General features: G+C 44.0%; 1 protein-coding gene across 10 annotated transcripts in view; it reads right to left on the bottom strand.

The window, feature by feature from the left end:
- LOC147023351 (uncharacterized) overlaps nucleotides 1–11,169 on the bottom strand; it is a 188,104-nt gene that overhangs the window by 139,491 nt on the left and 37,444 nt on the right. For 2 of the 10 annotated variants that reach the window (XM_085888681.1, XM_085888679.1), the window contains exon 4: nucleotides 5,533–5,580. The exons of the other annotated variants lie outside the window; for them this stretch is intronic. The gene's annotated coding sequence lies outside the window, so the exon portion shown is untranslated. The remainder of the gene's footprint in view (nucleotides 1–5,532; nucleotides 5,581–11,169) is intronic. 10 annotated transcript variants of the gene reach the window in all.

The following is an 11,169-nucleotide window of genomic DNA, read 5'->3' as shown; positions in this document are numbered from 1 at the left end:
CTATCATCCAATCAAGAAAAAACATTGTTTCTTTCTTCAAACAAGAGCAAGCTGGGGGAAGTTCTAAGGAGAAAGTCCTGAAAGACGACTGTCAGCTGTTCTCACGACTGTTCATCTCATGTCAGAACAGGCAGTGTGACTTGCAAGAATTCTTCAAGCATGAGAATCAGTCACACCCTGCATCTCTCAGTGACAGCGGCAAGCTTCATACATGTCAGAAGTCACAGCTGGCTGAAATTCTTGAACCGCACGTGAACATCTCAGACAGAGAACCAAGGGGAGATGCAGTCATCATTGATGCTCAGCACTTATCAATGCCCTACCTCCACGCACTTCAAAGATATTTGATGACTATGCTAAAGAAGACATCATCCCAAAGGTGGAATCCTATGGTGCCAGGTACGAGAGGGTGGACGTAGTGTTTGATGTGTACAAGAAGTCAAGTCTGAAGTCCGAGGCAAGGTCGAAAAGGGGGCAAGGAATCAGAAGAAGAGTGACAGGAACCAGTAAGACCCCAAGTCACTGGAGAAGCTTTCTTCGAGATGACAGCAACAAGACTGAGCTGTTTCACTTCCTTGTGGAAAAGATGTGTGAAGCACAGACGACAAGCACAGTCATTGTCACAAAAGGAGAAGATGCCATTAGCAACACAAGGAAGTCACTGGATGCTGTGTCTCCATGTTCTCATGAAGAACCTGACACTCAAATATTTGTACACGCCAGGGATGCAACGACGGATGGTAGCAAGTCCATTGTCATTAAGGCTAATGACACGGACGTACTAGTCATAGCAATATCTGTACTGCAATTCTTACAGGAACTAGGGCTTGAGAACATGTGGATTGCCTTTGGCCAAGGAGCCAAGGCACGATGGATTCCAGTCCATGAGGTAGTTTCTGAAATAGGGCCTGAGAAAGCTAAAGGGATCCCATACTTCCATGCGTTCACTGGATGTGACGTCGTGTCTGCCTTCCACGGTAAAGGGAAGAAAACTGCATGGCAGACTTGGAACGTCTTTGATGATGTTTCTGAAACTTTCACCAATCTCAGCCAGCATCCAACATTGATTCGTGATATTGACCTGCAGAGGCTGGAGAGATCCGTTGTCCTCATGTATGACAGATCAAGCACAGTCACTGGTGTGGACGGAGCAAGACTGGATCTCTTTGCCCGCAAGCAGAGGCCGTACAACTCAATTCCACCAACACAGGCAGCCCTCAGAGAACATGCAAAGCTTGCAGCCTATCAGGCTGGGATCATCTGGGACCAGGCAACCATCTCCAGTCCAGACAAGAGCAGTCCCGCTGAATGGGGATGGACACAGAAAGGAGAGACGTGGCAGATATATTGGACAACACTACCCCCTATTGCAGCCAGCTGTCAGGAACTGACCAAGTGTTCCTGTAAGAAAGGTTGCAACCGGAGATGCAAGTGCTTTCAGTCAGGGCTCCACTGCACAGCACTCTGCAGCTGCATATGTGGACAGTCACAGCTGGAGGAACATTCGCATGGTATGCATAACTTTGAACATTTACTAGCCAGGGCCTGGTTGCAGAAAGGCCTTAGCTTCATATGACAATCATTAAAGTGGTGCAAAATCAGAAAAAGTGTGTGTCAGGTGCGTTTAAAAACAGGAAAATCCACTCCAGCAGGTTTGAAAACATAGGAATCCACACCTCGAGCATGCAAATCGGACAACTACAAATACTTTGAAGCAAAAAGTCAACTTCGGGAGGCTAACTTGGTGGCTATCTTGGATTTTCAAATGGCCAATCAGGCAGATTTGATGAGAATCCCCTGGAGAACAAATGTGCCAAACTTGATGCTTGCATCATCATTTGCACGATTCCTCTCAAAAATTGCTGATATCTGCCCCACTACCAGTGATGTTTAAAGTTTGGGTACCAATGATGCCACCCAAACTTTTTTATATTGACTTTCACAGAAATTTGAATTATCTACCGACATTGCATACATCTAACTTCACAAAAATGTTTAATGGGATGAAAATACCACAACAAAAGTGAAAATAACTAAGTTTTTGCTGTATGTATCTCATCCAGTATATTAAAAATGTAATGAAGCTGCAGGCATATGAAGCTATAAAAAACACCCAATGGCTGGAGAGCTGGCTTGACTCAACCTACAATTGTCAGCAAGGAAAATCATGCGTCCGTCATGCTGCTTTTCTGGTCAGGCGAAGACGTCTTTGGAAGTCTCATATTCACAATTTGGATTATCCGAGTTACATAACCTGATGTATTATATATGCGCATCAGCAGTGGACATATTTTGGCTTAATGTATGAAAGTGGGTTTTTTTGTTTGTTTTTGTTTTTTTTGGGAGTGATCAAGGCAGTAATCTGGCCAATACACAACTCAAATAAAGGTATGAGTAATCTATAATAATAAATGTCAGTGTATGTCAGTCAGTGTGTAGGTATGTCAATGTGTGTCTCCTCCATAACTTCAAAACCATGAAATTGAGCAGCCTGAAACTTTGCATGGATACTAAGGGGACTCCAAGAGAGTTCTGTTCTTAAGTATGGCAGCTTGGCTGCTAGGTAGCGATCATTTCTTGGAAGCGAGGCTGTAACGCTGATGCTGTGCCCCTCCACCAGTATACTGGTGCTCATTTCACTGACCTCGGAAGGATGATAAGCTGAGTCAACCCCACCTGGTGTTAATTCAGCAGCCAAGGGGGCTCAAACTCAGGACCCTAAGATCCTCAGTCAGCCACCCTAACCACTGAGTCAACACCAGAATTTCCAAGGGAATGCAAGAATGAAAATGGGGTGTTTGGGTTGATTTAAACACCCCTTTTGAAGAAAATTAACGGCATTATTTAATTATGCTTTAACAAGGCTCAACCTTGGTCACCTCGCTGTCCCTTTTTGGGGTCTTAATTGGCCTTTTTTTGGCCTGCTCAGGAATGCCTCGACTTGGAACAGGCCGCAACAGTTTCTTTATTTTAACGATTAAGTCTTTTCTTTAACTTCCCTCACTCAGAACATCGAATGCCTGATCATCATATCTATGAATCACTGGATAATATCACAATGTTGCAAATGCTCGGAGATGCCAGTACTCATGGCTTTATTTCATTTCCTCTGGAATTTCAACCTCCAGAATCTCTTAAACTAAGCCGAATTTCAAAATTTAAACTCCGGAATTTAACGTAGTAGCAGTTCCAACTGCTAAAAAAAAAAGTGTTCATTTGTCCAATTCAGACAATGTTTGACATTTCTGGAGGTGTTTAATATGACCATTCAGCCATCGATAATCGCTTGCGAAGCCAACTGTCCCTTATCAAGCATTCCGTTGGAATGCTTGCTCGAGTGCTTAAGTCACTTGGCACCGTCACTGAATATATCGACCGACTTGCATAAAGTTCAGGCCCCACTCACCTGTGTTTCACCCACTGAAAATGTGCAAATATATTTTAAATGTTTCCTCTTTTTATGTGATTTGCATTCAATATATGACCAGTCACTTTGACATAAATAGATACATATAAAAACGAGAAGGGTGCTCGGGAGAGCGCACACCTCCGCCACGCAATGTCTGATACACGAAAACATATCAGGCCCATTACATTTTTGAAATATCATGCTATACAGTACTATATCGTTTTTGGCCCAATCTCTCAACAGCGAAAAATCACTTTAGAGATTAAAGAATTCTCGTATCCAGATCTGGATCTTCACCAAAATCGAATCAATTCTTCCTTGTCACACACCCAACATACCCACCAATTTTCATCCGAATCCGTCCCCAATTTTTTGAGTTATCGTGCCGATACTAGTTTAGCCCGATCTCTCAATGGTGAAGAATCACTTTAAAAATTATAATAGTCAGATCCAGATCCGGATCTTCACCAAAATCTAATCAGTTCATCGTCATCACGCACCCAATCTGTCCACAAAATTTCATCCGGATACATCCAAAACCTTTTGTGATATCCTGCAAACAAAGAAGGAAAGGCAGAAAGGGGTGAAAACATCACCTCCTTCACCTTCAGTAGCGGAGGTAAATAAAACTGACACGTTTCGTTTTTTAAAGTTTCTTCAACCGTTTTGTTGGCATGTATGCTCGAGTATTTTAGCCACTTGGTGAGCGCTCCACAAGCTTAAATCTCAACAAGCTTCCACTGTGATACCGTGGCTCGGTTCTCCGTGAGGACATCTCTGAAGTTCGGAAAGCAAAATAAATGAGGATTACAATGAGTAAAAAATGTTTTCAGTGGTTACAAAGCAATGAATCGCTACATCGTGGCAAGATAGCTGAGAGGTACGCACGCTCGCTCTATGCTGTCGAGCCTGGGTTTGAATATGTTAAACTGGGTGCCACATCTGCCGGAATCCTCCCCTCTCCCACTCCCCTCCCATTTTGTTCAATCATGTACTACTCCCCCCCCCCACTTTCTCCACAAGTCCCAATACCAAACGCATGTTGAGAACCCCACCTCCCTTTCCCCCTCAAGTACCCCTCCCAATGCAAGTTCAGAACCCCTTCCCCTCACACTTACCTCCTCCCAAACCCCATCTCCACTTCACCCCACTCCTCTTCACTCCCACCCTCCCCCCTCCCATTCTCGGAGTGTATAGCGACATTTGGTGAGGCGTCGCTCTCCTTGAACCCCCCTCCACACTCTTCCCTCCTTCCTAGCTCCTCCACCCCTCCCTCCTGTCCCCCCCCCTCTGTCCTCTCTCCCTCCCCCCTTTCTCCTCCCCTATCTTAATATTCCCGTCAATGAAGTGACGGGTTGTATTTGGTAGTTTGTATAGTACAGGAAGGTTTTTGTACGTAATTAGCCCAAGTTCTCAAGGCTAAATAGTGTAACTATCTTGTAGCGCTATTCCTGGTGTTAGTGGCTATTACAAGTCATAATGTAAGAACACATGTCGATTCTCTTCATGAAAACCATAGACATTGGAAATTATCATGATCATTGAGGTGTTTGTTTGTTTAACTTAAATGCATTCTTGCACCGGTGAATTGAATTAGTTTAAAACTGCAGCTTGTGCTCAAAGGTGAAAGGGCAGTAAAGGTAGCGAGACACATCTCGGACGAGTTGAACTTTGAGCTCACAAATAAAAACATAAAAAGAAAATTAGTACAGGACTATATTTATACTGTACTGAAACCACACGACAGTATAGGTTAGTGCCCTCTGTGGTGGTAATGCACAAAACAAACAATAGCAAGTCAGCACCACCTACAACGAGTGCATTCTTGTTTAAATAATAGCGAAGAAATGATCCTTACAGATGGGTTATTCTCCCAGAATTGGTACATTTCAGTACGACTTGAATACATGTGGAAGAAAACTCAGTCTCCAATTAGGTTTCAGTGCAACAGAGTTGAATCATTTATCGATGCATTCGCTAGCCCAGTGACCAACTTGGCCGCATGAACGGCACGTATTTCTACATAAATATGGTCTATTGTTAAATCCACGGCAACGCCATGTTCGCATATTTCTCCATCGACCATGGTATCCTCCACCTCTTCTCTCTTGCAGTGAACTTACTTGTAACTGCATTAATTTTGTGTTGGTTTCAACACACTTTTGTTCCATCTGCCGATAACAATGCGAAACGATTAGCAGGATGGCAGCTGTATCTTTACTCTCCCAATCAATACACAGTTTCTTTACATCTGACTGTAATTTCACATTCAACCCATTTACAAAAGTGTGGGACAGAGCCATTTCACTTTTTTTCATCCCTGAGCATTTTCTAAACACTGCCCGCAATCACTTGAAATAGTCTGCCAGATCTTCACCAATTTTCGGTCTTCATGTCTGAATTTTACCCCAATCAACCCCAGAGGGTACATTTTCAATTATTTACATGAACAGCCTGTTTATTGCTGCATCAATGTCATGTGGTTCCGTTTCTGGCCAAGTTGCATCTCGTTTCAGCTGTTGCAATAACTCTTCGGATACAATCATTCCTCATAAAATATTCATGTCAATATAAGTAGGCTTGTGGCACTGCACAATAACCTGTAATTATTTGCGGAATGTGTGGGGATCGTCTCGCACAGAAGGCAGAGAACTCAAGATTGCCCTTATTTCGGATGCCGACCAAGGTCTATATACATGTACGATATTTCCATCTGGTCCTGGACATTCCCCTTGCAGCATTTAGATCACACAGTCATTGTTTGCTTTATATATACATATATATATATATATATATATATATATATATATATATATATATATACATACATACATACATACATACATACATACATACAGTCAACCCCGCTTCATCGCGGTTCACCTATCGCGCCCCCGGTTCATCGCGGGTTTTCCCTTGGAACGTAACTAATTTTTTCTGCGGATTCCCCCGGTAATAATATTTAAAATATTAATTATTTAAGCAATAAATTATAACGCGTGGTGCTCGACCAGTCACACAACGCACGAGACTAAGTTTCGCTTGTGAACTTCGAATATTTTCTACGTTTTTTCTCCAAGCCCCACGATGCCGCCCAAATGCCCTGCACCTTCTAAGGCTTCTGGCAAGGAACCGAAGCGCCAGAAGAAGGTCCTGGGACGCTCTAGGAGAAGGTTAAGGTAAAGGTGTTCGATATATGCTTCGGGAAGGAAAAAGGTTTGCCGCCGTTGGACGAGCACTGCTTGTACCCAGCACCTCAAAACCGATCAGACCAGACAAGTCGATCTCCGGCACCTCAAACCCAATCACTGCCAAACCGACCAAACCAGACGAGTTGATTTTTTGGGGAGGCGTCCATTCATCGCGGATTTTCACTTAGCGCGGGGAGGTTTGGAACGTAACCCCCGCGAGAAACGGGGGATTACTGTGTGTATGTGTATGTGTATGTGTATGTGTATGTGTATGTGTATGTGTATGTGTATGTGTATGTGTATGTGTATGTGTATGTGTATGTGTATGTGTATGTGTATGTGTATGTGTATGTGTATATGTATGTGTATATATATATATATATATATATATATATATATATATATATATATATATATATATATATATATATATATATATATGTATGTATATATATATATATATATATATATATATATATATATATATATATATATAAAAAGCCTGGTGTTGGCACAGTGGTTAGGGCAGTGGCTTGGGATCCAAAAGGTCCTGAGTTCAAGCCCCGTTGGGCCACTGAATTAATACACCAGGGGGTTGACTCAGCCTGTCATCCTTCCGAGGTCGGCGAAATGAGTACCAGTGTACTGGGCCGGTGTATACCCCGGTTAAAATAGGTGTACCGTATCCCTGTGTTGTAAGAGGCGACCAGGGTTGAGTCAGGAAGGGCATCCGGTGTAAAACATGTGCCAAATCAGTATGCGGATCATACGGATGATCCGCTGTGGCGACCCCGAACGGGAGCAGCCGAAAGAAGAAGAATATATTTATATATATATATATATATATATATATATATATATATATATATATATATATATATATATATATATATATATATGTATATATATATATATATATATATATATATATATATATATATATATATATATATATATATATATATACATACATATACAGTAGACTAATCGTAAGTCATCACCATCGGGACCGAGAAAAAAGTGACGACTTAGACGTGTGACAACTTACGCATATGCGAACATTCATGACTGTGGAGTGAAGGAGCAAGTCGCGCGTGGCCTGGACAAGTACGTGTGAGAGGGAGCAACAATCTCTAAGCCGGCTATTGTACCAAAAGGGAAACACAATCCTCGGTGCATAGGTGGCGGTTCATTGGTGAGTTGGAAAGTGATCAAGCAAAGATGGAATTCATGAATCAGTTTATCAAAAGTAAAGATAATGAACAACTGTATGACAACTCGTATACCATCGGTGATGGTATATCACCATCGACAAATGTGGAATGAATTGCTGTTGGAATTCATTCATTGGAATGAATGTAGAATGAGTTTTCATATGGAATGAAAACTCATATACAATCGACAAATTACATGACACACAGTCATCGTGGTGATGACTCCCACTCAATGCCTATGTGTAAGTGAGTGCGGTGATGTACAAAACAAGCCAATATAAAACCATGATCAGACTTCAACACGAAGCTTGATCGATCCTTTACTCCTTCGCCAGAGACTGCATTGCGCAGCCTGCCTACCTCTTCAGATGCATGTGGGACGGCGCACTGCCTGAGCTGAACGCAGCGCAGTTATAAATAGCCTATCACTGGCGGTGTAAACCAATGAGCGAGGATCACGAATCCATGAAATCTGGCTTCTCACGAGGCAGCAGTTCCGTGTGACGAGTTAGACGTGGTAATTTACTGGAGTTTCCATTACGCGGGAACGGACAACATCTGACGACTTAGAGATGACGACTTACAGATTTTATTCAAAGGGATTTAACATTAGATAAATTCGGGACTTTTTGACGCTGCCGACTTAGGCGAAGTGACGAGTTACACGCTGCCGACTTACGTGCAGTCTACTGTATATATATATATATATATATATATATATATATATATATATATATATATATATATATATATATATATATATATATATATATATATATATATATATATATATATATATATTCACATAGAAAAATATATTGTTGCGGATCCAGGGGTGGGGGGGGGCTCGGATGATGATGGCGGACAATCACTGTCCGCAACCAGTTTAGGTTTTCGCAGCCTACTCTCGACAGCCAAATGTTACAGATTTGGCACCACCCTCACCACCGCCATCTCCGGGGTTATAACGCCGGCCGGTTCGGCACAATTGTCGGTTACGCATCTCGAACCACGATACCAAAATACACCTGTACCTTGCCAGCTGGGGGAATAGACCCCGGTTGCAGACTGGTTTTGTCAGAGACCGAGCGGAGTCTACCAGTCTGTAACCATTTTCGTTTTTATATTCAAATCGAGCGAATCGTTCCTCGACGAGGCACAAATTAATTCAAAGCGGCAACTTCACACGAATCAGCCAGATTTATTGGGGACACATCGGGGAAACACGACACAAGCAAAGCATTCACAGCAATGTTATAATCAATCTATAACCCGTTCTTAACTAGGGAGCTACGGATTATGGGTTTCGAAGGAAACTCTAACGAGATAAGCTTTAAACGACATGCAGACAAGACATGGACAGCATGCAGACAATACAGAGTACTTGGTGATGTTTCATGGATGAGAGGAAAGTGTCAAAAGCAAGAATGTGGCTCGTGACAAGCGGATGTCCACAGATTCGAGCCCCAAGCTCGAGCACACCACGTGGCAAGATGGCGGCGCCGTACTCTTTCTTCTGAAGGCACCGCTTGCGCAACGCCCTCCTCAGCGCGTTCTGACCCCGCACAATGTCGACGGCACAAGACCGTCAGATCGATGGTGGGTCTCAACTGGTTTCTCACAAGGTCCAGCTTTTCTTTCTCGGCCGATGGCAGACTCGACCCTCAGGTTCAGTTTCTGCCGATGGCAGACTCGGCGCACTCAGGTTCAGCTTCTGCCGATCGCAGACTCGGCGCACTCAGGTTCACCACCAGCCGGACTGATCGCCTCTCAAAACCGACTGCTCATCCAGCAGATTGCGCCTCCACACTCGTCGTTTCTGTCTTGCCTTCCCGGCGCACGCTCGCCTCGAAGCCGACTGCTCATTCAGCAGATCGTGCCTCGACACTCGTCGTTTCTCTCTTGCCTTCCCGGCGCACGCTCGCCTCGAAGCCGACTACAGTTTTTCCCTCCTCCTTTTCGGCGTTCCTTCACCTCCAAGCCGACTGCTGACTCACACACCGCCAGTTCTATTCAGCCGATCGCGCCACACCGGCGTTCAGTATCACCACTGTCTTTTCGGCCGACTGCTCGCCTCTCAGTTTTTACCACCTTTTCTTTTTGGGGCGCACCCCTTTTACAAAGCCGACAAAACTCCTCCCTTCAGTTTCACTTCCTTCTCTTGGCCACTCCCCCTCTCAGCATGCTGGGCGGAGTCTATTGCCTGGAACATCTGAAGGAAGAAGAGCCTCTCGGTCCACCACCACTGCACAAACAAATAGCCTGTGACACCTCCCGAGACACATGCAACGTCAAATTACCGAACAACCTAGCGAAACATGCATTTAATGGGGGATCTGGGCTAATCCTATATTTAATAACCCACTAAGACCCATTTCCACAACTATATATATATATATATATATATATATATATATATATATATATATATATATATATATATATATATATATTTTGTTTTGGTGCCGGTACGTAGGCCGCGAACCGACCGATCTGACAGAGCCGCAAGTCGAGTTGGCCCGACCGATCGCCCCGAATATAGATCCCCGCCTGGATAAGTCGGAGTCGACGGGTCCTTGTACAAGAACCGAAATATGCCAATGGGCAGACCACGTGGGGTAGGGTCGATTGCCAACCTTCAATTTACCGAAATACCCACGTGATCCAACTACCGGGGTATTCCACCCTCGACAGAACTTGTACGAACAAGCCGCTGAGGCGAGCATGTCCAGTGCGCGATTCCGAGCGGCTTAATCACCGAGAACCGTCGGTCCAAATGTCCCCCTTTTACGGCAAACCAACGGTTTTATAACTCCCAACACACGAAATGCTCAGTCAATGAAAGAATCGGCGAGACGAGCTGAAAAAATTTAACAATTGGGGTATTTATTAATAATCATGGGGAACTCGGGAAGCACGTAAGAGCAGAACAATACCGACTATACGAAATGCAATGCAAACATTTACAGCACACAAAGCACTTAACAAATTCCTACTTATTAGACGGGCCCATGGACACACGTACGCGCGCGCACACACACACACACACACACACACACACACACACACACACACACACACACACACACACACACACACACACACACACACACACACACCCAAGAAAATGGTGGCTGAGGCCTTTAATAACAGGCTCCAGCTCGGAGGACAGGTGAGCTGAAACCCAGGACCTCTCTCGAACCTCTCCACCTCGTGTGGTCTTCAAGTTTTTCGGACCCGGGGCTCCAGCGAGAGCGAACTGGATCCAATCGCCATGAGCCGCGATCCTTCCCGAGCTCCAGCAAATCCTCCCACGCTTCTGAACACGTGCTGGTAAGATGAGGCGCCGATCCTT

This window comes from Eptatretus burgeri, chromosome 7 (assembly GCF_056783735.1).
Source record: "Eptatretus burgeri isolate ZD-2024b chromosome 7, Ebu_testis_v1, whole genome shotgun sequence".
In the NCBI taxonomy this organism is placed as follows: domain Eukaryota; kingdom Metazoa; phylum Chordata; class Myxini; order Myxiniformes; family Myxinidae; genus Eptatretus; species Eptatretus burgeri.
This window is presented reverse-complemented; position numbering and strand designations above follow the sequence as displayed.